Raw genomic sequence first — 26,276 nt, forward strand, 5'->3', positions numbered from 1 at the left:
CATATTATGCTTTGATTGGTTGAATGGATGACTGGACACTTAACATATTTGGCTTTTATTATATACTAGAGGCCTGGTGCACAAAAATTTGTGCACTCGGGAGGGTGGGGAGGATGGGGGTTCCCCAGCCCGGCCTGTGCCCTCTCGCAGTCTGGGACCCCTCGGGAGATAACAACCTGTTGGCTTAGGCCTGCTCCCAGGAGGCAAAGGGCACGTCCAATCCCTAGGTGCAGCCCCTGGTCATGCACAGAGCAGGGCAGATCGGGAGGTTGCGATGCCACCCTCAGTCACGCTCAGGGTAGGGCCGATTGGGGGATTGGGGAACCGCCCCCTGTCACACTCAAGGCAGGGTCGATGGGGAGGTTGCGGCGCCACCCCCTGTCATGCACAGAGCAGGGCCAATCAGGGGGTTGGGGCGCTGCCCCCTGTCACTCACAGAGCAGGGCCCATCAGGGGGGTTGGGGCTCCGTACCCTGTCACACACAGAGCAGGGTCAATCAGGGGGTAGGGGAGCTCCCCCCTATCATGCACAGAGCAGGGCCGATCAGGGGGTTGAGGAGCTCCCCCCTGTCACTCACAGAGTAGGGCCGATAGGGGAGTTGGGGCACCGCCCCCTGTCACACACAGAGCAGGGCGGATCAGGGGGTTGGGGCGCCGCACCCTGTCACACTCAGGGCAGGGCCAATGGGGAGGTTATGGCTCTACCCTATCACACACAGAGCAAGGCCCGTGCAGGGGGGTTGGGGCGCAACCCTCTATCACCCACAGAGCAGGGCCGATCAGGGGGTTGGCGCGCTGCACCCTGTCACACACAGAGCCGGAGGGCGATCAGGGGATTGGGGAGCTCCCCCCTATCAGGCACAGAGCAGGGCTGATCAGGGGGTTGGGGCGCCTTCCCCTGTCACGAACAGAGCAGGGCGGATAGGGAGGTTGTGGTCCCGCCCCCTGTCACTCACAGAGCCGCAGGGCGATCAGGGGGTTTGGGCGCTGCCCCCTGTCACGCTGATCCCGGTGGCAGAAGCCTCACTGCTCTGCTGATCCCGGTGCCGGGAAGCATATTACCCTTTTACTATATAGGATAGAGGCTTGGTGCATGGGTAGGGGCTGGCTGGTTTGCCCTGAAGGGTGTCCTGGACCAGGGTAGGGGTCCCCACTGGGGTGCCTGGCCAGTCTGGGTGAGGGGCTGAGGGCTGTTTTCCGGCTGGCGAGTGACTGAAGCTCCCAACCGCTCCTTGTTTTGTTTTGTTTTTTTTATTCTGGGCCAGCTTTAGCTCTGAGGCCTTGCTGCTGAAAACATCGATACAATGTTGCTGTCGGGCTGACTTTCAGTCCGGCTGGTTTCTGGGGTTTTGTTTATCTTCTTATTTGCAACATAGTACATAGTTGCTTAGAGTTGCAGCTGAGAGGCTGGCAAGTGAGCCGGGGAACGTTGGAGTCCGCAGTCACTGGAGCAAGCAAGCCTCCCTACTCGCTTCAGTGCATGGCTGCCTGCCGCCATCTTGGCTGACAATTAATTTGCATAAGGATATGCTGATTAGCCAATGGGAAGGGTAGCGGTCGTACGCTAATTACCATGTTTCTCTTTTATTAGTGTAGATGGATTCTAGTTCTAGCTGTGCCACTGAATTTAAAGGCATGAGGAGTTCAACTGGACTCTAGCTATACCCTTGAATAGTTTTATTTTGTAAGGTTAGCCTCATTCACCAAAGACTCAGAGCAGCTATGCCATTTATCTTGTGGTCATGAATCTTATGGCTGCTTTTACTAGAAAGAATATTCTGATCCCTCTCATAAGGCTCCCTAAATCTTGGTTTGATAATGGCAAAGTCTGCTGACGGCCTGTAGCACCTTTCTCCCAGATTTTCCAACATGATGAATTGCTCAGTAGAATCCAAAAGAAGAGTTCTTCAAGGCTTAAAGCTGAAACAAGTTTTTACTTTGGGCCGTTTGTAACTACCAAAGATTCAGATATTGAAACAATAAGGCTGTGTAGCAAATCACCCCCCAAACTCACTGGCTTACAACACAAAACAAGTATAGGTTTTGTGGGTTCAGCTGATCTAGGCCAAGTGCAGCTGAGTTTGCCTCTAGGATACAGAATAGTTTCAGGTCTGCTCTATGTATTTTAGTACATGTTTTCATAGAGATGTTAGAGGTTCAAGAGAGAAAGCCCAGTCTTGCAAGCACATAAGCAAGCCAAGAATCAAAGGCTGTAAAAGTACATTCTTCCTACTCTGAGGCCATGGAGAGGGTACGGATGTAGAACCATACTAGAAGAGAGTGAAGAGTCAAGAAGAGCAATTTAATTTACAATGCCTACATCAGACTCAATCTTGCCTTCTCTGCCCGCTCCCTTTCTCTCTCTGTCTCACACACACACACACACACACACACACACACACACTTTTCTGATAGTGCCACAAAATCAATGCTGTTTAAAAGCGCTTTTTATACCTGGAAAGATGATATGCTTTGACTCCTCTCTTTTTTTACTTTCAGCTTTGGGAAACTACTTAAATCACATATTTTTTTATGGCAAATATATCTTCAAATTTAATCATGTGGAAACTAGTTTACTAACTGGGATCTTCAACAATTTATTTGATTTTCTAAATGTGATGTGATAGAAATATTAGTCTGAATGCATCAATTTGCTACCTTCTCTTTCTTTTCTTAAAGTCTTTGATGTTCGTTTAGTTAAAAACAAACCAATTAATTTAGCCCCTGGTCTTCCTAGAGCTATCCCACTTGAACTCTATGGCATATGTTTAATTCCAGCTTAGTTTAAATTATTCCAAATTTTTAGAAGCCAATCTTTAATATTAATGATATATTATTAAACGTAGGTTAGAATGTTAGATAGATAGACTGATACTATTTATGTAAATAAATATCGATTTTACATATGCTTAGAAGAGATCAGGAAGACTAGGTAACCTCTGGGGAGAGGTGGTATGTCTCATTTTCACTTTATCCTTTACACAACATCAGACTTTAGATTATATTCAGTAAGCAAGTATGATTTTGATGACAACAATTTGTTAAAATAAAAACCATATCATTATACTTAAAGTATTTTGACAGGTTGTCACAGTTGGCAGGATAGAAAGAAAACCTTGTATTTCCATTATTCACAAGGTTCTAATTTTAAGATCCCTTTTCAGAGGAGGAGAGGAAAAGGTGTGGGTGCTGTTTAGGGGTCAGCAGGACTCTTCTAGGGCTCAGTAAGAGAGGTTGTTTTGTGTTGCTCTAGTTCCAACAGAGTTTTTCTTTAGTCCTTGATTTCTAAATATCTCGTTCTCTAAAATGATCCATTCTTGCAATCACTTTGAAGCATTCCAGATTGCTCCCCTTCCCACAGAGGTAAATTACTTTGAGGAAAAGTGACCAAGAGTTTCTGTTTTCTTTGGAAATCTCCATGGTCTCTGCAGCATCATTGTGTCATCTTAAAAGGAATTGTAGCCAGGCAAAAGATGTCATCTCTTTTAGCAGCAACATCTTTTTGCTTCACTCCATCATTCCTGTTTTTACCTTAAAATAATCTCAATCCTTCAGTACCAATGCCCATAGAGAAAAAACAAAACACAAATTTTCCAGGACCAGGCTCCTCCTGAGTCACTTTAGCATATACCAAAATCTCATAAATCAAAGTCATGACCACTCATGGAAGTCGGTCCCCCTACTCCAGCCATTTGCATAACTTCCAGGTGTCTAATGGGAAGGAGAGTTGTCCAGTGGTTAGAGAGCAGGCCTTTCGATTCCTGAGTTTGAAACCTGGTTGTCTCCATTACTATGTCATATAACCTCTGGCAAGCAATTAACTCCTTATTGAGCCTTATTGTTTTCCTCTTGCAAAGTGGAGATAAAAATGACACATCATTGGGTCCTGAGAGGATAAAGCAAGAGGGCATGTGAAAGGATCTAGGCTGGGAGGGACACCCAATAAACCTTTGCCTTTCTAACTAAGTCCTGAAAGGATTAGTTCAAATCTACCAGGTGAACCTTTACTCTCTAAAAATGAACAGGATCAAGGATAGTATTTTCCTTTGTGAGAAAAGCCATGAGTGACTGGGGCCTAAGCTGGATCTACTTCCATAATTTCTATGAGTATTTCACATCCATTAGATGCTTAAAACTAGTTTAAACAGTAGCAAATTTGGGAGCATAGTGGCTTACTAATGCTTCTTTGTAGATTTTTCTTATGTCATTACAGAATGCATGCATGATTTGAGTAAATGAGGGCAAAGTATCCCTGTTTTTAATATGAAAGTCACTTAAAAAAATTAAAAGACTATGAATCATGTAACATTGTTTCAATTTCATTATATTATACTTCAGGGAATGAATTTAATTTTCCTAAATATTTCAATAGGAATAGCGTCATTTTTTACTTTCCAGGGTTCTAGCTATATTGAATTACACATCATCACATAATGTTACTGAATTTTATTTCCATATTATATATTATCCCTCTGAAATCAATATCTGGAACATTTAATTCCTGTAAATGGGAATTAAATTCCTGTAAATGGGAATTTGCTTATTAAAAATGCATAGAGTGTAAAACAAACCAATGACTATTTCATTTATATTGTGCAATGCCTTCTTCTGCCCTTCAACATATATGCACATTATTTTAGTCACACTCTCCCAGAAATTGAAAATGGAAGAATATTGCTTCATTGAGTAGAACATTTCTCAGAAAGAAACATATAGTGCAGAGATAATATGCAATATGTGGTGGATACAGAAATGGATCTGGCTCAGGCTTAATAAATAATATCTTTTCTCTTCTGCCATGGTTGTTTTTTCACAGGGTTTCTGGGGAATGACCAAGGAAGATTTGGGGCTTCTGGCCTGTCAGGGCAGGAGGTGGGCTAAGAGTTCCTTAGGGAGCCACTTAGGGGAACGTCCGGTAAGGAGAGGACTGCATCACAAAGAGATTCTTATAAGCCACTGCGGGAGTTTAGTTCATACAACAGCAGGTCCTAATGTTATGAATGCATCATGTTTATGCTGCAAAAGATTCCAAAGAGCCTCAACTCCTTTAAAACCCAATCATAACTTAGGCCAGTACCTGACATGCCAAATTTTAGTGGGCGTAACTTGAAATGCATGAGAAATTATCACAGGTGTTAACAGGTCCAAATGGGATGCAACAGTAAAGCGCCAAAGCTCTCACAAAGAGGCTTGTACTGATGCCTGCCAGATACCATCTGTCCTCAAAGAGCCTGGCTGGACACTTTATGCCAAATTAAAAGCGTATCTGAATTCCAGTCAAAGAAAAGGCAGCCTTGCATACTGCATGTTATTGGAAGTTATCATAAGCCACAGATTTATGTTGTAACTAATTCATTTTTGATCGTAAAGATAAAGACAAAGGAACATACAGAAGTCATAAGATCTTAAAGCTTTTTTTTCAATTTACCCACCCTTGTGAAAAATCCGGTTCATAATGTAACTTACTTTTATTGTTCTGAAACCCAGCACTTAGAAAGGAAACACGATGAGCATCATAGGTATCTTCATAGAAAGCTGCTAATTTTCTTTAAAAATATATTGATGGCTTTGGCTACTATAGCCATAAGTGCCTGTGGCCTCTTTGCCCACAGCATGCTGCCCTGGGAATCTTGTTAGTGACTCCACCACATCTAGAATCAGGCGATTTCTGAGAATCTCCCTCCCACTCACCATCTGTGGTGGCCAGACCGGCCATCCTCCCACAAGCAAGGGTGAGGAATTAGGCTTTAGATTTGCTATGCCCATGCCCAGCAGCCCCCAGACACTTCTAGCCCAGTCCTGGTGGAACTTATTGTACTAGTGGAACATTGCCAAGCTGTGTGACCCTGGTTTGTTCCTCTCCCTAATGATGATTCCCTATCTTTTCTGTTTGTTTTCTGTCATCTATAAAATAAAGACAACAATAGTGCTTGTCTCACAAGATTTTTGTGAATATTAAATTCATATAAGTGCTAGGCACAATCCATGGTGAATTGTTAAATTCAAGAAATTATTATTTTGGGTGGCTGGGGAGAGGTCAATGAGGGAGAAAAGGAGACCTGTAATACTATATGTGATACTTTAAACAACAAAGAATTTTTAAAAAAAGAAATTATTATTTTTATGAAGGCAGGTGATGGATCTTGATTCTGAGAAAGAACAATGTGTAGAATCACGATGCTAGATAGTGTCTGGTTCATTTAGAGTAATTTTTCTGAATCTTTTTTAATATTGCAGTTACTGTAACCTTTAAAATTTATAATCATCTCAAAAGAGATTGTCACAGTGAGCAGTTATACAACCATATGTGAGGTCAATTGTTTTGCAAGACATAAGTAATCAAAAGTGTTAAGTTACTGCTTACCAATAAAGATGTTTCCACAGAAGAATAGAACATTAGTTATCCAGACAAGCAGATCAAGTAGGAGACTCTGAGAAACCACTACAAGGGACAGCAACATGTGTTCTTTGGAAGAACCTGTCAGTATAGGGACTTAGTGCATTTCTCAAATAGGAAACCTGACAGTGGGTTACCTCACTGAGCAGGACCACAAATTGCCCAGTGCAACCATCACATTGCAGTGCAAATAACCATCCCAGCCCAGGTGTGGAGCTCCGGTGCTAGGATGGTCCTTCACAATTGCATGGCCATTCGAGGCCCTGTGGGAATCTTCCAGCTGACCGACTCCTTGTTTACTCATTTATCCTTCAATCATAAGTGACTTCAATGATCAAATGGAAACTTTACAAATGGTGTGTAGTTGTTACAACTATTTAATTCCATAATATACTTATTTCCATGTAATATATTCAATGTTATTTGACTCACCGCAATTGTCCAGTTTTTTGAAATCTATCACACCTGAATTACTCAATAAAAGTAATAGCCATCATGAGAGCAGTTCATGAACACTACCATCAGCAGTAATAATTGCTCAGTATTATTAAGCCCTACTATGTTCACGGCATAGAACAAAGTAATTTATGTGCATTATCTCACTGAATCCTCACAATAACCCAATGTGTCAGGAATCGCTATATCTGATTTTATAGATTATAAAAAAGTGCCCCACAGATATTAAATAAATCCTCAGAGTTTTACATACTAACTGTATTAAACTCCAATTAAGTAAATCAAAGGTCATTTTTGCCAAGACTTCTTATCTCTTGATAAAAGAAATAGACAGTTATCTTGTGTTAATATTTATAAAAACCTTCTATAGAACACTGCTCTTATATTTAAATCATAACATCAACATGTTTCTCAGTATAATATGGAAAACCTATAATATGGATGATATTCTTTTTTGATCCCAGCTTGAGGTTTTCCACATTAACCTTAATTATAAAATTGTTTGATCAATTATTTTATTATATGTCCAGTTGGTCAATGTGGAGAAAGTCTATAGAACCAAAATATGAGATGGTTTCTGTTCTTGGTTGGAGACACAAACCATACATAGAAAATAAGAGCAAATCTTATTTGGAGTGGATTGCTAAATGTGAGAAACTGGATGTAAGAACAGGGGATTCCCTGAGGGCTGAGGCACTCAGCAACTTTTAATGAAGGAAGCAGAACAACAAAATCTCCATAGTTACGACCATTTATTGAGCAGCTACTACATGTCAGATACTGTGCTAGGTATTTTATATGCATTCCCTTTCACTAGCCTTGATAGGTAGGTACCATTTTCCACAGTTGCCAATGAGACCAAAAAAGGTTAAATCATTTGGCAAAGGTCACATAACTAAATAAAGATATTTAAAAAGAGAGAAATAGAGAGTTAAAGTCCAACCTTTCAGCAATAGAAATACTTACTGCTTAGGAAAATGAAGAGGAATAGACAATGTGCTGTATTAAAGAGGGCTACACATTCTTTGCCATTCTTCTCATTAAAAGGTACAGTTATGGCACCTTGCCTTGAGTCTTGGCTGTCCCTTGAAATTTGTGACTTGCTTCTACAATAGAATGTGGTAGAAATGACAGTGGGGGAGGATTCTCAGACCTAGAGCTTGGAAGGTCTTGCAGCTTTCATTTTTGTCATCTTAGAGGCCTGCACCAACATGCCTGAGACCCTGATGGAAAGAAAGGCCCAGAAGTTCCAATCCTCAAGATGGGGCTTCAAGATGTTTGAGGTGAACATGGATGTTCCAGTCCTGGCTGAGCTCCTAATAAATATAACTGCATAAGGAACCCCAGCCAATAAAATATCATATGCAAAAGAAGACCCACCCAGCTTAAACCAGCTAGCCAATAGTATTGTGAGAATTAATTGTGGTTGTAAGCCTCTGTTTTGGGATGGTGTGTTATGCAAAAACAGCTAAGTGAAATAGAGGAAGAAACAGAAAGGAGAAAGGTCTGAATCACGCAGGATTCAGAGGAAAGAGACCATTTCAAGTAGGGAACAATCCATATAATTAAATGTTGTGAAGAAATCAGACATCTTACATTTAAAAAGTATAGTCATGTCATAGTCTGTGGTGAGAAGCATCACTGAAAATTCCTTTCCTCTACATTATGGTTTTGTTTTCAAAAGCGATAGAGCACCCTAAAGCTGATAGTCCTTTTATTTATTTGCTATTCTTCATAAAGTTGGATGAAGCCTAAAGTTCTATTGATTTCCTTGTCTATTCAAGGTTGCTCAAGTTTACTCATAGTCTTCCACTAAAGGGCTTACTAAGGGATGAACCCAAGGGTCTGTGCCTTTTAAATATAAGGATTCTGCGTCCTGTGGTTAAAGAGACTACCATGCTCATTAGCGTCTGGTACAACATCTACTAACCTCTCTTTTTTTGCTTCTATATCCTGCTGATTTTCAAGTTGGTATACAAATGTGAGTCTGGCTCTTTAAAAAAACCTATTGAAATGACTGAGATTAGATAACCATTTACCCATCTCTCTGCAGGGTTTTGCACCAGGACCTTGGCAACTCTTGTGTTGTGAATTCTCATTTGGCTTATCAACATCTCAGTGCTCCCACTGAGAGCCCAGACAATTCAATCACGCGTTCAGCAACCCTTTATGTTACTCTTGCTTCCTTAAGGGCTATAATATTACTTATCATGCTGTCAGTCTGTGCTTTTGCAGACTTCCTTCCTTTCCTTGGCTCATCAAACTTGTTGGAAATTGACCTGAATTGCATATCTAGGGAACTTGAAAGAAGAGCACATCTCATCAGCTTTTCCCTAGATTACCCACAGGCTATTATGTCTTCACTGAGTTAAAACAGCAGAGCCCAATGATTAAAAAAAAATTAAGATATTATTTTCTTTTGCAATCGTTTATTTGTAGTTGTCTATCAACTAAGTGACACTTGGCATTTGATTTATAAGATTTGGGATAATTTTAAAATTCTTGAAAAGTTCTATTATTTTTAAGTTGTTATTAATCAGAAATATATCCAAACCAATTAAAGTAAAAATAACTACTGAAGGACAAAGAAATAAATATATAAAATATAAGCTATGGACATTTAAAAAGCTTATACCAACTACATTAACAATAAGCATATTTTGCTCCTCAAACAAACTCACTGGGAAGAAGAGGGTGTTCTACTGAGCTCTCAACTTTTAAAAATGAGTACGCATGCTCCTTTCATTATAAAGTAATACATATTCACACATACACTAGTGTTATGAAAATTATGCCATATGGATATGACGCAAGGTAGATTTTAAGTACATGATTAAGTAAATTACTCAAAGGCCATGGGACAGAAAAGCTCACAGACCAAATTAAAATGAGTGAATCACTCAGCTCATTAAATCAATTTAAACGCAGAGCAAGAAGAAAGAGACAGAAGATGTGATAGGAGCAGTGAAAGCAGAGCAGGAGTTTTCTATCTGAATCCTGGATTACGCAATTTATACACCCATCTCTCTGGCTGCTGCTGCTGCTATGGTGATGAGAACCAAGAGTGATGTTTGAATGAAGAGGCTATGGATGGAAAGTGCCTAGACAAACACACACACACTTTATAACAGAGGCAAGTGCATCTGGCCACAGTTAAAGGTTACCAACTAACTTGATGGGCACCAAAAGGTTTTATTTGTCAGAATGTATGTCATTAAAAAGTGGTGAACTTGATATGCCTGAATGTTGAGTACCCATATGGCTCACCTATAAAGTAGATGGTGCATATTAGGTCCTTAGTACATCCACACTTTACTTACTTTATCTATAACCAATTTCTCTCAGAGGTAACTAACATCTACATCTGCATCTATGTCTGTATACCTATATCTTGTAAGTTCTGCTTATGTTTCACATGCTACTTGCTTAGTTATTATTATCTTTACCTGACAGCCTATGAATTTTGCCTATAGATGAATGGATAAAGAAGATGGTACAGCCCTGACTGGTTTGACTCAGTGGATAGAGCGTCGACCTGTGGACTGAAGGGTCCCAGGTTCGATTCTGGTCAAGGGCATGTACCTTGGTTGTGGGCACATCCCCAGTAGGGGGTGTGGAGGAGGCAGCTGATCGATGTTTCTCTCTCATCGATATTTCTAACTCTCTATCCTTTTCCCTTCCTCTCTGTAAAAAAAATCAATAATATATATATTTTAAAAAGAAGATGGTACATATATACAATGGGGTATTTGCCATAAAAAAGAATGAAATCTTAGCATTTGCGACAACATGGGTGGACCTAGAGTGTATTATGCTAAATGAAATAAGCCAGACAGGAAAGACAAATACCATTTGATTTCTCTTATAGGTGGAATCTTAAAACAACAACAAATAAACAAAACAGAAACAGACTCATAGAAAAAGAACAAGCTTATGGTTGCCAAAGGTTGGGACATGAGGATGGGTGGGAAAAAATGGAAAGACCAAGGGAATGCCCAAAACAAGAGACTGCAATGATAACTAAAAGTGACTGAACGTTTTAGAACTAGATGGAGATGGCACTTGATGGGGCGAAATGCCCACTGTGAAAGGGGGGATGACAGATTACAGTTGGTAGACATTATTTTTTTTAAAAAAAACACAATCTGTTTGATATTTACCTTTAAATATTGATATTTCTCAAACTAGTTCCAGAGTCATTATTATTGTCTTAGGCTCCTCCTATTAACCTTATTCATTCATTCTTTTTTTCATGTTATATATTCATTCACTTATAAGCATCAAGTTAGGTACAGTATTCATGATAAGTACAATAAATTAGAAAGACAGTCAATTGGTTATCATGTCCTGTCCATTCAACTTCTAAATATCTCCTAAGCCTTTGCCCACTTACCCCTCCCCAAATGCCTCTGTCTTGGTTTAGGCCACAGCCACAGCTTTCATTCGAATTATTTTCTTGTCTCTGATCTCTTACCATTTAGTCCATTTTCCACTCTTCCCAAGAGAGACTTTTTCAAAAGGCAAATAGGATTGTCACTCCCTTTTGAAGATGACTAGTTATCTCCCAGCATCTAGTCTTCCTTTAGTAATAGAGACTACCATTTAGCCAAGCAAATGTCTGTCCAGAATAAAAAATACATTTCCCAGCACCCTGGCTGCCAGTGATGGCCATGTGTGTAAATTCTAGACAGTGTAAAAAAATTTTTTTTCTTGTAATGATCTTTATTTTGTTTGTAATTATTTTTCATGAATGTGAAAAATGCCAGTGAGCCTATAACATTTTGAGTATGTTTTCATGGTGAAATCAGTGATTACATAGTGAAAATATAACTTTTCAACATTACCTGTAGGCAGTATAGATAATCATAACACTAGCAGATGGAAGGTTTATCTGTGACTAGAAAAGAGCCCCCATACCACATGGAAAAGGTTAAATGGGCCAGTCAAATCCAGTTTCAACTCCATACAGGTTGGAACAAAACTTATACTGATGCAAATAAAAGGTAAAGTCTGACTAGCTCTGAAGAGGAAAAAAATGAAGCAGGGCTTTTGGTTTTTAGAACTCAGCTGTAATTATTTATTAGTGAATTTATATATCAATTTCATATATTCAGGAGTTCTGGTATTCTAGGCTATTTTAAAGAATTGAGATACAATATTTTTGTTGGAATTCTTATTGTCATGCCAGATTTTTAAAAGAATCTGAAAGCTAAATCATTTCCATCTTACAATTCAGCCAGTTTTTAAATTATTAAAGTGTTATATAAACAAAGGTGCACCTGCTTAGAAAGCATTCTTCCATATATAAATAATTTCCAAAAGGAAGAGAACGATGAAGATCCACAGAGCAAAACTTTTATTGCACAAATAATCCTTATGTAGTTCAAAGACTGTCTGAAGAGTGAAATATTCATCAGTAAGGGATGAAAGTAAAGGACGATAAATTGGTAATATATTCCTTGAAACACAAATTGTAGCTTCCACTCAGTAAAAACATTTCAGCTCTTGCAAATAAAAAAAGGTTGTTAAGAAGTCTTCAAAGGTCTCGAATAAGGCACAAAATTGTTTGAAAATAAGAGTCTAAGGAAAATAATTGGAGTTGATTTATAATTATGTCTGCGGTCTTGCCAAGACCCTTTTAGTCTCAGAAAAACTTTATGAAAGAAATAGAAAATATGCACCAAAAATATATTCAAACTCAATAATGACATCATTAACTTCCTTTGGTTTTGAAGGATTTCACTTTTGGAAAACTAATTATTATTTTACTTTCTTTTAAAAATTTTTTGGTTGAATTTTATTCATTTTTTATACTGTAGTTTACTTTTCAACACGTTATTATAATTTTACCTAGTAATTATTTCCATTGGAATGTTCAGGTTTGCCTATCACTTATATTTTACAGTTAAATTTTATTTGATGTTTTATAATGTTTATACATTTTCATATTTTAAGTCTATTACTTATATTTACTTTTAAAAATTATGAATCCTGAACAATTTTAAATGATAGCTTTGTCATTTTTCTCTTGTATTGCATCATTGTGTAAATATTGTTCAAATCATAGTTAATGGTCCTATATTTCCAAATCCCCCAGTTTGAGGATGGCACTCTTACACAAACAGATAAATGTTTTCGGATGTTTGCATGAGAAGGTAATCAGGGAGTTTAAGTGTTCTCAAATTTTAGTTCTCATTGGCATTACTAAACTCATAATCTTCCCCCATATCTGCTCGACCAGCAGCTATTTTCACCAGTTGGTAGCAAGCTTATGCCGCCAGTTGCCGAGAACAAAAATCCTGGCATTGTTCTTGATGAGGTTGCTCCTTGGCTCCTGCTATAAAGTCATCAACAGCAAATTCAGTTTACTGTACCTTCTACACATGTCCAGAAGTAGCCCATTTCTCATCACCTTTTCTGCAGATGCCCTGGTCTAGGTCTCCAACATCTCACTGTGGATTACCATGTCCCGTCTCCCTGCTTCCACTCTGGTGTCCCTACAGAAGCCAAAAAGATCCCCTTAAATGTCATATCAAAATACTTCACTCCTCTGTGCCAGACCTTGCAATGGCTCTCCATCTATAATAATAAAAGGGTAATATGCTAATTAGACCGAATGTCATCCAGACATCATTCTGGACATCCTTCATGACAAAGCTGGGGCAGAGGGAAGGCAGCCTGGGTCCCTGGTGCCTGCGGGTGGCCAGGGGGGAAGCCAGCCAGGGTCCTGGGTGCTGGAGGGAAGCTGGTGCCGGCAGCCAGGGGATGGAAGGCCTACTCTTGCACAAATTTTCGTGCATTGGGCCTCTAGTATCTTATAAGGAGAGGAGTCCTCAGCCCTTGCTGAAGGCTTAAGAAAAAAGGAAAGTCTATTGTATTGACCATGTTCTTTCATCCTTCCTGATGCTCTGAGATTCCACCTTTTATTATTTCACTTCTGTTTAGAAAATTTCTGTTAGTTATTCTTATAAGGTAGGTCTGTTGGTGACAAGTTTTCTTTGTTTTCCTTTATCTGAGAATGTCTTGATTTTTCCCTACATTCCTGAAGAATATTTTGGCTGAATATAGGATTCTGGGTTGATTGCTTTTTTTCTTTCAGCATTAAAAAATGTTGTACTGCTTATTTCTGGCCTCTGTGGTTTCTGATGAAAAGTCTACTGTCATTCAAATTGCACCCCCCTTCACTCCCAAGTGTGTTTCTCTTTTGCTGCTTTCAAGATTATTTTTCTATATTTTTGAGAAGTTTGACTCTGATATTTTTGGTATGGATTTTTAAAGGCTTATTCGACTGGTTATGCGCTCAGCTTCTTCAACCTAGAGATTTATGAGGTTTTTTTTGGTGAGTCAAATTTGGGAAATTTTCAGCTATTGTTTCTTCTAATCCTTTTCCAGCACTGCCTTCTTCTCTCCTTCCAGGGCTGTGATGATATGGGTGTTAGATCCTGTGTATGAGTTTTATGGGTCCCTGAGGCTCTGTTCATTTTTTTTAAATCAATTTCTTCTCTTTTGTTAGAATGAGTCATTTCTATTGTTTCATCTTTCAGTTCACTGATTTTCCCCCCTCTACCCACTCCATTCTACTATTGTCCATCTACTACTGAGATTTTAAAATTTCAGTTATTGTATTCTTCAGTGCTAAAATATCCTTTTGGTTCTTCTTTATATTTTCTATTTCTTTGCTGAGATTCTATTTGTTTTAAGTGTGTTCATAATTGCTTATTGAATCATTTCATGATGGCTCTGCTAAAATCTTTGGCAGAAAATCCTAACATTCTGTCAGATCTGCTTTACCATCTATTGACTGTCTTTTTTTCATTCAGTTTGATAGCTCAGGTCTGACAATGGTCATTTGGTAGAGGAGCTTTTATTCTTATGTCTGTTTTTCACATGAGGGAATGGAGGTGAAAGGACAGAACGGGGCTGATAACCGTGTTCCTAACTCCTCTTCAAGCAAAAGCCATAGAATGTATCAGCTGCTCAGCCAGCCCTTATCTCAGCCAATAGAAACTCAAGGAAACTAGCCTAAGGCCAAAAGTATGCTAGCCACCTCCTGTCTTTGTGTAACCAGACCCTAGCTGCACCCTGCCCTTGCATCATTAGCCCCCTGGCCATCACTCAACCAACCAGAATCGGCCAAATCAGTGGTCCCAGTGAGCCCCCACCCCCTGACCCAAGCCCTATAAATTCTTTGTTCTCTTAGAACTCAGGGCTCTTTCTTGCATCCAGTAATGGAGGCAGGAGGGGGACCAAGTCCAGGGCTTGAATAAAAGACCCTTTGCTTTTGCATCGAAAAAGGCTCCCTGGTCGTGGATTATTGGGGACCCCGAACTCTGGGCATAATAGAGGTTCAGATGGGTTCCAAAATACAACTTTGGGAATGCCACTGAGAGCTGAAACCAGTACCCAAGTGTTGTCTGACATCAAAGCCAGGCTCTTAAGCTCTGAAATTATAGATAATTATATATAGTATGATTCTATTTTTACAAGAAAAAAATGTACAGCTAGATATGGATTTCTAGCATAGAACAAAATTAAGACTAAATTTCGAAATATTAGCTGGGTTTTTAATAAATATAATATTTGAATGATTTCCATTTTTGTCTCTCTGTGCCTTAAATTATCCACAATAATCTCAATTTAATAATCTATTTCATGATTTTGAATAACACTCTGAATATCTTGCATGTTTGTTTAAACTTATTTAAAGTTGTGTTTTTGAGGTTTTGTTGCTCATATAAATAGCCACAAATTATGTGCTCTGAAGCAATTAACTTAAATGTTAAAAAATATAACATTACTCATCACTTCTGGACTCTTACTTGCAGGAAGTAGACTTACTACATTTTTGTAAGGCAGCAAAGTTGATTTATGTTTACTTTCTCACATTTTTTAAATTTTTTAATATCAGTTTTGTCTATAGTCAAATTTATTTAGAATTTACATCATTATTTTCAAACCAACAATTTTGAAATAAAATGTTAAATCCATGGCCCTTCTATTCTCTCATTCTCTCCTTTCTTCCTCTACATTCAATATTTAAGGCAGCAACAAAACCTTTGAAATGATAATATATATTTTTTAATAGATTGGAATGACATGGCATATTTTCACATCATGTTACCATGGCTACCAAACCCTTTAGCTCATCTTCATTTAAATATGCTCACTGCTAAATTAGGGATACAGCTTAAACAATTTGTGCTACTCCATAATTTTTGTTTAAAACATTGGTTATCTGACATCTCAAGTTCACTCTTTCAATGAGAACAGTGCCAGAGTGTTGCTGTCTATAGAACATTTATAATGCTTCATAATTCTCCCAAAAGTAGTTTTCAAAAAATGACCAACACTTGTCAAGAGAGCATTTCACATTCTGTATAGGTATCTGTCATTCAGGTACACAGCAAAATTTATGAATGTCATGAAATAAATCAGAATGCTTCTTCCAAATTACAAGATGTCTGGATTGATACTGAGACTTAGATACACCCACACCCCCACACCAGAATACTGAAGAACCCTAAAGTGACAACAAAGGTCTCTTCCTGCCTGATTTCAAAAAGTCTGTCTAGACGCAGCCTCCCTGCACCCGTCTCTGTGTGAAGGTGTGATTGTTGCACATTGCAGCCAGCCCACACTGACTCGATTAATCAGGGGTGAGCTTTGCAGAGAGAGAAAGCAGCGGTCCTAAATGAAAAATGGTCAGCACCAAAAAGTGTATACTTGCCCACTTGTTTCTGGGAGCCTCACAGATTAGAGAGTGAAGATATGAATTTAGTGGTGTGTGTGTGTGTGTGTGTGTGTGTGTGTGTGTGTGTGTGTGCAGGTGTATTGGAATGAGCAAGGCATATGACAGCACGTAATTTTGCACACTCCAGGTTGCTTAAATACTAGTTTTTAAAAACCTAACTGGCTTTAAGGGGGATTTTAATCTTATCTCAATGTTGTTTTCTCCAACTGAAAACAAAAACAAAGTCTTTAAATAAGTAACATTATAATAAAGAGAAATAATTGGTTTGATCCTGGTTACGCTTTAGATTTTATTTTTAAAAGGATAATTCTTTAAATGCTATGGAATTACAATGCATCAAATATATCTAGATTCTTCCAATGGTTACTCAGAAATGCACATGAACTAATAAGATATGTTAAATTTTCTAATATCATGTTTTATTCTTTGACTATTTAAAAATTTTAATTAAAAATGATGAGGTTTTTGCCTAGGTGAAAACTAAAAGATCAAATTCTAATAACCATAAAACTCTAAGGCCCAGTAAATAATTGTGGATAAGTGTATGGGAACATTGGGATGACACTCAGCATCTAATTCTATTAGTAAGCCTAATTTTGCATAAAGTATTAAGAGTTTTTATTAAAATGAGCTGTTCGTAAATTCTAATGTACTGGCTAACCTTCCTACCTCCAGTTTTTCTTAAAACAGAATACTAAAAATACCAAGTCAAAGCAGGGAATGAATTCTAATAATCCTTCATTTTGAATTTTAGGATCATGGACTGACAGTCACGACTTATTGTGAATGACTCCTGATCTTATTTTGGTTGTCAGTAAAACAAACCAATAATAAATAAAGTGACCTTCTCATTTTAGTGAAGCAGGTGGAGTAAAATATTTAACAGGTTTAAGAAAGCAAACAAAACAGTATGTGTCTAAGTTGGTTTCAATTTGCCTGAGAAACTGTTTGTCTACTTAGCACTTTCCTCAGAAGGGAAAAACTGGCTTAAAGGGCAGTAGATTGGGGCTACTGAACATATACTACACTGCTTTAGAATTTTCTAATAGTGTTCCACTACATGGAATAAAACCTAAACTCTTGCCCTTCGCCTCTGCTTCTCTCTGACTAATATTCCACCTGTTCCGCATCATTCTCTATTTTCCAGCCTTAGCTATTTCCATTCCTCAGACATATTAAGCTCATTCCTAACTCAGGGCCTTTGTATCTGCTGAGGATGTTCTTCCTCAGATCATCACAGCTCTCAACCCAAATGGTATCGTTCAGTTCTTTCCTGCGCTTCATCACTAAAGTGGCTGTCTCAGGTGTTCTTCATATTACTTTATTATTATTATTTTTTAATTTTGTGTGTGTCTGTTACTCTAACCAGAAAAATGAATAAGCTTCTTTTAGAACAATGCTTAGAACTGGGTCTGACACATAGTATGTGCTGAATACACATTTATAGACCGACTGACCTTCAGGTTCAAAAGTAGGTCCTGTGACAGTCTGATTTTGTCTAATAACAAATATATACATCATAATTTTATAACTTACCAGGATTTCTGTTTATAATATACTAGAGGCCCGGTGCACAAAAATTTGTGCACTCGGGGAAGGGGGTCCCCCAGCCTGGCCTGTGCCTTCTCGCAGTCTGGGACCCCTGGGGAGATAACGACCTGCTGGCTTAGGCCTGCTCCCGGGTGGCAGAGGGCAGGCCCAATCCCTAGGTGCAGCCCCTGGTCGGGCTCAGAGCAGGGCTGATTGGGGAGTTGGGGCACTGCCCCCTGTCACACTCAAGGCAGGGTCGATGGGGAGATTGCGGCGCCACCCCCTGTCACGCACAGAGCAGGGCCGATCAGGGGGTTGGGGCGCCGCCACTGTCACACTCAGGGCAGGGCCAATGGGGAGGTTATGGCTCTACCCCGTCACACACAGAGCAGGGCCTGTGGGGGAGGGGAGGTTGGGGCGCCGCCCTCTATCACCCACAGAGTAGGGCCGATCAGGGGGTTGGGGCGCAGCCACTGTCACATTCAGGGCAGGGCCGATGGGGAGGTTATGGCTCTACCCTGTCACAAACAGAGCAGGGCCAGTGGAGGGGGGGCATTTGGGGCGCCCCACCCTGTCACACACAGAGCCACAGGGCGATCAGGGGGTTTGGGCGCTGCCCCCTGTCACGCTGATCCGGTGCCAGGAGGCCTCGAGGCTCCGCTGATCCCGGTGCCGGGAGGCATATTACCCTTTTACTATATAGGATAGAGGCCTGGGGGCTGGCTGGTTTGCCCTGAAGGGTGTCCTGGATCAGTGTGGGGGTTCCCACTGGGGTTCCTGGCCAGCCTGGATGAGGGGATGATGGCTCTTTGCAGTTGGTCACACACCCTTCAGGGTGGGGGTCCCCACTGGGGTGCCTGGCCAGTCTGGGTGAGGGGCTGAGGGCTGCTTTCAGGCTGGCGGTTGTTGATTGAAGCTCCCAACCGCTCCTTTTTTAAAATTTTATTCTGGGCCAGCTTTAGCTCTGGCTCTAGCTCTGAGAGCAGGTATTTGGTTTGTTTCGGTTCTATAATTGAAACAATATATAACTCCAGCTCTGAGATCCCAGCCTGCTATATTTGTTAGAATGTTTCAAACTGCCAACTCAGAGGCCAGCAAGTCAGGCGGGGAACGTTGGAGTCCGCAGTCACTGGAGCAAGCAAGCCTCATGTTTGCTTCCAGCTGCCTGGCTGCCGGCTGCCATCTTGGCTGACAGTTAATTTGCATAAGGATATGCTGATTAGCCAATGGGAAGGGTAGCGGTCGTACGCTAATTACCATGTTTCTCTTTTATTAGTGTAGATTGTTATATTCTTAGGGCTTTCTATAATCTGAGAGAAAATTAAGGAGAGGTGATGTTATTTTAATTTGTACAGTTTAGAGTAGGAAGTGGCTCATATCCAGACCTAAGTGGTGAGGTTGATGTTGATTTCATGCTCTTCACTGCTGTCTGTCCACTTTTCATGAGCCTCAGATGGCTAAGATTAACTGATGGGACAGCAACACGTGTAATATAGGTGGGTGTGTTAACCAATCCATCCCATCTGGCAACAGTGCTATCTGATCTGACCACCAATCTGTTGCTATCATCACTGGACACAAAGTCATCTCTTCCTTTCATACAAATTCTCCCTAGAATAAAGGGAAAAATACTATGTACTTAAAATCATTAGATCTGTATTAGTGTTACAAAACATCATCACAAAATCTTCTACCACACCCTAGAAGAACAAGTCTTATACTTAACATTGTAATAGCTATTTTGACTGATATATATAGAACCGGAGACCCTTCAGTCCGCAGGCCCACACTCTATCCGCTAAGCCAGAGCGGCTAGAGTATGACATATAAAAATTTTCTTTTTGGACTCTTGGAATCTTTGGGTTGGAAATGAGCTCTTCTAGGTGAGAAAAATAAGGAACAGAAAGACATGGAGATCCATAAAAAATCCCGCAGCTAGTTAGTGGTAGAGACAGGACTGAACACAGATTGTTGCCTTTCCAGTCCACACAACTCATGACTCCTTTGAAATTAAATCAGACAACAGGCAATTTTCAGAGCTTTGAGGTAAGAAATAAGGAGAACAAGATAAAAATTTAGGCAATTTGTAGGTTGTGATGACACTCAGAGGTATATATTGAATAAATACACATAAATCATTGATTCACTTGACAAATGTTTATTCCATGCCACTTTTATTGTAGGCTCTTTTCTGGGCCCTGGGGGCACAATGGAAAATATGATAGCATTTCTGTCTCATGGTGAAATGGGGAGATCAACCAGTAAAGGTGTAGTAAGTTCTATGGGCTGCATTAGTTGCTATGATAAAGACAAGAACTGGGAAACACAGAGATGTGGCAGCTAACCCACGTGGTGGCAGCCAGGAAGAGTTCTGGGAGAATACGGTTTCCAAGCTGAGATCTGAAGGATGAGTAAGAAATAGGTGTGTGAAGAGGGAAATGTTCCAGGTAGAGAAGAGTGCGTGCATGTTAATGTGGACGCATTAGTGTGTCTTCCCACCCACCATGGCCAAGACACAAAAACAAAATAACACTTATCTTTATCTTTCTGTGATCTCCTGAACCACAGTTCCTTGTGAGGAACCACACAGAGGATCGCTCACCGTGGGTGTAATGTATTCAACACCCTGGCAACATGGGTTATAGTAAGAATGCACTGGCTGCAACTGTAGAGGGACAGGGCTTTATAAACTTTGAAGAAGGTTCACATTTATCTAGATTATACCACACCTTCCTCAGAAAGCCTTTGGAGCCTACCATTGCAATGCAATTTAAAATAAACACATTAAGGAAGCACTCACTGTGCCTGACAATATTAATACATTGTCACAGATGAGCAACATAATTTTACTCTTTCTCTAACTGCCTTAAAGCATTTAGGGAATCTGTGCCTTTGTAAATTAACAAACCTGAAAATTAAAAGCAAGTGAATTATGTTTCTAAAAATCTACATGTTTATAAATCATCTTCAGAATAATTATAATAGTCATAAATTACAATTTTCCCCTCTCAAGATAATCAGAGATAGATGTTAATCAAAACCAAAGCTGAATGCTCCATATGGTTTCTATCAATCTTTTACCAACTGATACATTCATTTCAGGTATGTGGCAAAATCTTATGTTTCTAGTTGTATCAAATCAGGATGAATAATTCTGTGCGAATATATTGCTTCTTTCCTTCATTGAAAAGTATTATGAAGAGCCATATTCTGCTTGGCACTAGCAACATAATCAGTTTCCTATGGGCAAGGAATTTACAGCAATAGGGAGAGCATAGGGTGGGAGTTGATGTGGAGGAGATGCCAGGAAAGAAGGCACCCCAATTATGGTGGATTGGATCCTGTAGGCTCTACACCCCAGAACTACAGAAACAGAAACTCAGGGTGGTTTGGCCTTGAGATTTTCCATTAAAAAAACAACTCTCCAGGCTATTCCCATACATATTCAATTTTGAGAACCTATGCTTTGGCAATAGGAGGTCACTGAAGAGTTTTAAGCAAAAGAGAAGGGTTAAGTGTTTAGAAGTGCTCTGCTAGCCTTATAGAGGGAGGTTGGACATTTTAATTTTTCAATGCAAACTGGACCATTTGATAACATGGCATCAATTATGGGGTGAGGCGATGCAAAGAGATGAATAATGTTTAGGACTTGGATGAAGAATTAGTTATAGACTTAATTTGATAATTTTATGGTTATTTTTATTTAAAAATATATTTTTATTGATTTCAGAGAGGAAGGGAGAGGGAGAGAGAAATAGAAACATCAATGATGAGAGAGAATCATTGATTGGTTGCCTCTTGCATGCCCCACACCCACAACCCCGGCATATGACCTGACCAGGAATCGAACCGTGACCTCCTGATTCATAGGTTGATGCTCAATCACCGAGCCATGCTGACTGGGCTAATTTGATAATTTTAATTTGTTGAAAGTTTAATATTTTATTTAGTCTCTTTTGTAAAAGCATATTCGATTGGATCAAAATGCCTTCGTTAAAATATCAGGTGCAAAAGGAACAATGAATTGGAGCGAGGCAAGCATAGAGACGGGGAGGGCACAATAGTCAAAATTAGAGACAAAGGATGACGACTATGGCAAAAGAAAAAGGATGTGGAGAAGGGAGTCATATAAAGGAAGTCACAGGAAAAAAATTAAAGGGTTTGGTCTTCAATCAGATGGAAAGACAAAAAGCGAAAATAGCTGTGACTTTTTAAAACTAAAATTCATTATTTTGTAATTGTTGAAATATGGAGCTGATTCAATATGATGTGCCTTAACAAGACCACTTGATGGAAGTGGTTCAGTGGAAAGCAGGTGAAAAGAAAGTATGCTCAGCCCTAACCGGTTTGGCTCAGTGGATAGAGCGTCGGCCTGCGGACTCAAGGGTCCCAGGTTCGATTCCGGTCAAGGGCATGTACCTTGGTTGCGGACACATCCCCAGTAGGGGGTGTGCAGGAGGCAGCTGATCGATGTTTCTCTCTCATCGATGTTTCTAACTCTCTATCCCTCTCCCTTCCTCTCTGTAAAAAATCAATAAAATATATATTAAAAAAAAGAAAAAAGAAAGTATGCTCAGCCTCATTCTTCACTGTTCTGAAAACAGCCTGCACTGATAACGAAGAGCCTGTGCACTATCTTTGGATTTAAGGCTTGCTCCTTTGCTTGGGCCTCACCACAGTGTGTTGCTGCAATTGCATGCTGGCCTCTTGCACTGTGCTATGAGCACTTCAGTGATAAGAACCACACTCCTCTTCTACTGCCACAGTGATTCCCACATCGTAGGCTCTCCATACTTAGTACACAAACTAATTAATTGTGGAGCCGATTGCAAGAAGCACTTTTTTGCTTAAAATAACTTCCAAGGACTCTGAAGTGCATGCCTCTCCTTTCCAACATGGCCAGCGCTGACACACTGTCCTCTGGCAGTGTTCTTGTGCTGGAAAAGCCAAACAAAATGTGCTCCGGTGAGTCACACAGTTAGTGAGGACACTGCATGTCCTATCAGGGAATAGTTTGAGTCTGAAGGCCCCTGCGTGAACTGCAGCAGATGGCTTCCCAGATGTTTTTCCTGATTAACAGTTGGCATCAGTTTGACTTTGGAGAAATGACCTGGGTTTACCCAGGGTCTTTCAGATTGAATTCTGAAAAGCTTTTGCATTAAAGAAGGAAAGCACTGCTATTTGTAAAGTTTACAATTAGAGTTACTTAATAGAACTTTTAAAAAATAATAGGAATTTTTAAAGCTTTGGATTTGCTTACGTGATTTCAGCTGCTAACATTCTCCAATTCGAGACAATTCTAAAATGTTACTTAGGAATCAGGACACAAAGACCCACCCAAGCTGGGTGAGATGTGTACAGTCTGTGGCTCACTGGTGCAGAGGTTTAGAATCCAGTTCTTGAGGTAGTTTGTCCAACAGAAGGATTGTGGTTTAAGTTTATTTTGAATAAGTGCTTCTATTATCCTCTCATTTATATCCTTTGTCCATTTCTTCTTAAATTCTTTCTATTTCTTTGATGCTCCCCTCTCTTTATTTTCTCCTTGATTTGTAATTACAAAATTCAGTCAAATGAAGTGACTCTAATACAAAAATATCATTATTGGTTATTTGTTGGACACCGAGTCCATTTCTATGTAAATCAATTATGTGCATGGTATACAGTGAAACCGGAAAAGAAACTTTGATGCTCCAATGAAAATAACTTCTTAGTGGGTCTGATCTTGATTTAGTGAAAAGCATCTGTAGCCACCACGTGTTTAGATGTTGGTAATAGTGCTCAGCCTCTCACTCATATCTTTGTATTTGATCCTTATGGTGATCCTATGAGGCAAGTAGGGTAATACTCACTTTACACATTAATAAACTGATGCTCAGAAATATTAAATAATATGCCGTGATCACACCACTAAAAAGCCACAGAGCTTGGCTGGTTATCTGGAACCATAGCCCCTTTATGGGAACTCCTGTGAAGCTCAAGGGGCTGCTATGTGAATCTTCTCTCAGAGGGTCAGCAAGGTTCAGCAAGAGTGAGAAGGCTGAGAGGTATTGCACAAGGGGATGATTTCACAGATTATTTGGGTCATTACATCAGAGATAGGGAAAAACAGTTTCACTCAAATTCTCTGCTTTATCCAGCAGAAAATGCCAATGTAAAACAGACATTTTGGGACAGGTGGAAATAGATGGTATCTGGTGGTTGCAACTTCACTCCTTGAAAGCAAAAAGCTATGATCCGGGTTAACAGTTCCACATCATGTGACCCTCTTCACACTTGCCACAGTGTGGTCCAGTCAACCTCCTCTCCTCATTTCCCTTCCATCCCCTACCTAACCTCACTTTGACTATGCTGGGCTCCTTATCATGGCCTTTGTGGTCATTATTTTATGCCTTCAGGTTAAAGAACAGCAGCAACACCTTGCAATTATCAATTTAAAAGAATAATTATTTGGCTTTAGAATTTTTTAAATATGAAACTTTCATAGAAAAATAAAAAATACGTCATTTCTATATATTCGACCCGATTTTGCAAATATCTGCAACTTACTTTGTGTTTTTTTAAAAAAAATATATTTTTTACAGAGAGGAAGGGAGAGGGATAGAGAGTTAGAAACATCGATGAGAGAGAAACATTGATCAGCTGCCTCCTGCACACCCCCTACTGGGGATGTGTCTGCAACCAAGGTACATGCCCTTGACTGGAATCGAACCTGTGACCCTTCAGTCCGCAGGCCAATGCTCTACCCACTGAGCCAAACCGGTTAAGGCTCTGCAACTTACTTTGTATAATATTTCATTTTACTCTATATATTTTATTTTACCAGAAGTAAGTGAGAAAAATGTCTTAGTGGCTTCAGTTCTTTTTTTTTCTTTTCTTCTTTTTTTTTAAAAAAAGCAAATTCTGCACCAATAGTCAGGGAAAATATGAGAAATGTCTCTAACTCTGCCTCTGACATTTTCCGCAGCCTGGGCTTAGGCAAATTCCTCAACTGCTTGCGGTATCACTAAACCCATATGAATCATAAATACCTCGCTCTTTCAAAATCTGTGAACTTAAGGAATACTGGGAAAACATGTGGACTACCTAAACATTTAAGTTAAAAGTAGAGAAAATCGACTTTTAATCTTCTCCTCCCCTTAAAAAAAATCCTCATCTTGTTACCTATTTTGGAGACCTGATTATTCAGTGATTTTGTCATTACTTGACTTTGCACCCGCCCCTGCATCATGGAAAGTGGAGTGCATCAAAAGCACCATCCTGTGAGTGTTGTCGTGTGTGTGTGTGTGTGCGTGTGTGTGTGTGTGAATATTTTACTTCTGGATTTTAACACTAAACATCTTAACACACTGCCTTGTTGTTCATAACTATTTACCTATCAGCTCCCCAGACTGATGAAGCAGAAACGCCTCCTTCCTGGGCTGTTGAGAACATGGCGGCTGGAGATCACTGTTGTATGTGTGTGGATCTGTTCCCTACACCCAGAACTAAGGTTTAACTTTTTCCACGATACTTCCATTCACAAAATATTTATTTAGAACTAATCCTTCATCAAGAGCGCATGTTTGGAATAAATTAGGAGAGTGAGAAAAGGAAGCAATTAGCATTTAGAAAATGCCGGGCTCCAAGGTCCTACCAAAGAGCAAAAAATAAAAAAGCAATTTAGACACTGATATGGTTTATTAAGTAGAACGAACTCACATGTTTATGGATTAGCAAGGCCAATGTCAGATAACACGTTCTATCAATAAAAGATAAAATAAGGAAATTTATGCTATTTGCCATAAGAAAGGTGACAAGGGCCTCTCAGTCTAACAGAGACCCGAGACACTTATTTTTAAAAAGCAGCCTCTCTTCCCAAGGTAAACATGAAAGTAAAAGTAACTAACATTATTGAGCATACAATATGAGCCACTCATTGAGCTGAGCATTTTAAACATTGAGGTAGGGACAATTCTAGTCCAGTTTCACAGATGAGAAAAAATGATTCTCAGAGACGATGGGTAAACATTTTTCAGTGTCATTCAGCTAGTGAAAGGCAGAGCCAGAGGCTGGCCGATTCTGAACCCACAGTCTTAACTACTGAAAGTTCTGAACTCTCAAGATCTGAAAACTTCCTAGAGAGCTCTACAAAGGTCTGAATTA

The 26,276-nt window shown here is 39.7% G+C and overlaps 1 protein-coding gene across 2 annotated transcripts in view; it reads right to left on the reverse strand.

The window, feature by feature from the left end:
- B3GALT1 (beta-1,3-galactosyltransferase 1) overlaps positions 1–26,276 on the reverse strand; it is a 500,198-nt gene that overhangs the window by 155,157 nt on the left and 318,765 nt on the right. Inside the window, exon 1 of one of the 2 annotated variants that reach the window (XM_070422814.1) lies at positions 13,228–13,261. The exons of the other annotated variant lie outside the window; for it this stretch is intronic. The gene's annotated coding sequence lies outside the window, so the exon portion shown is untranslated. Of the gene's footprint in view, positions 1–13,227; positions 13,262–26,276 lie in introns of those variants that run through there. 2 annotated transcript variants of the gene reach the window in all.

This window comes from Myotis yumanensis, unplaced genomic scaffold, assembly GCF_028538775.1.
Source record: "Myotis yumanensis isolate MYYU_CA2020_CCGP unplaced genomic scaffold, mMyoYum1.0.hap1 SCAF_8, whole genome shotgun sequence".
NCBI lineage: Eukaryota > Metazoa > Chordata > Mammalia > Chiroptera > Vespertilionidae > Myotis > Myotis yumanensis.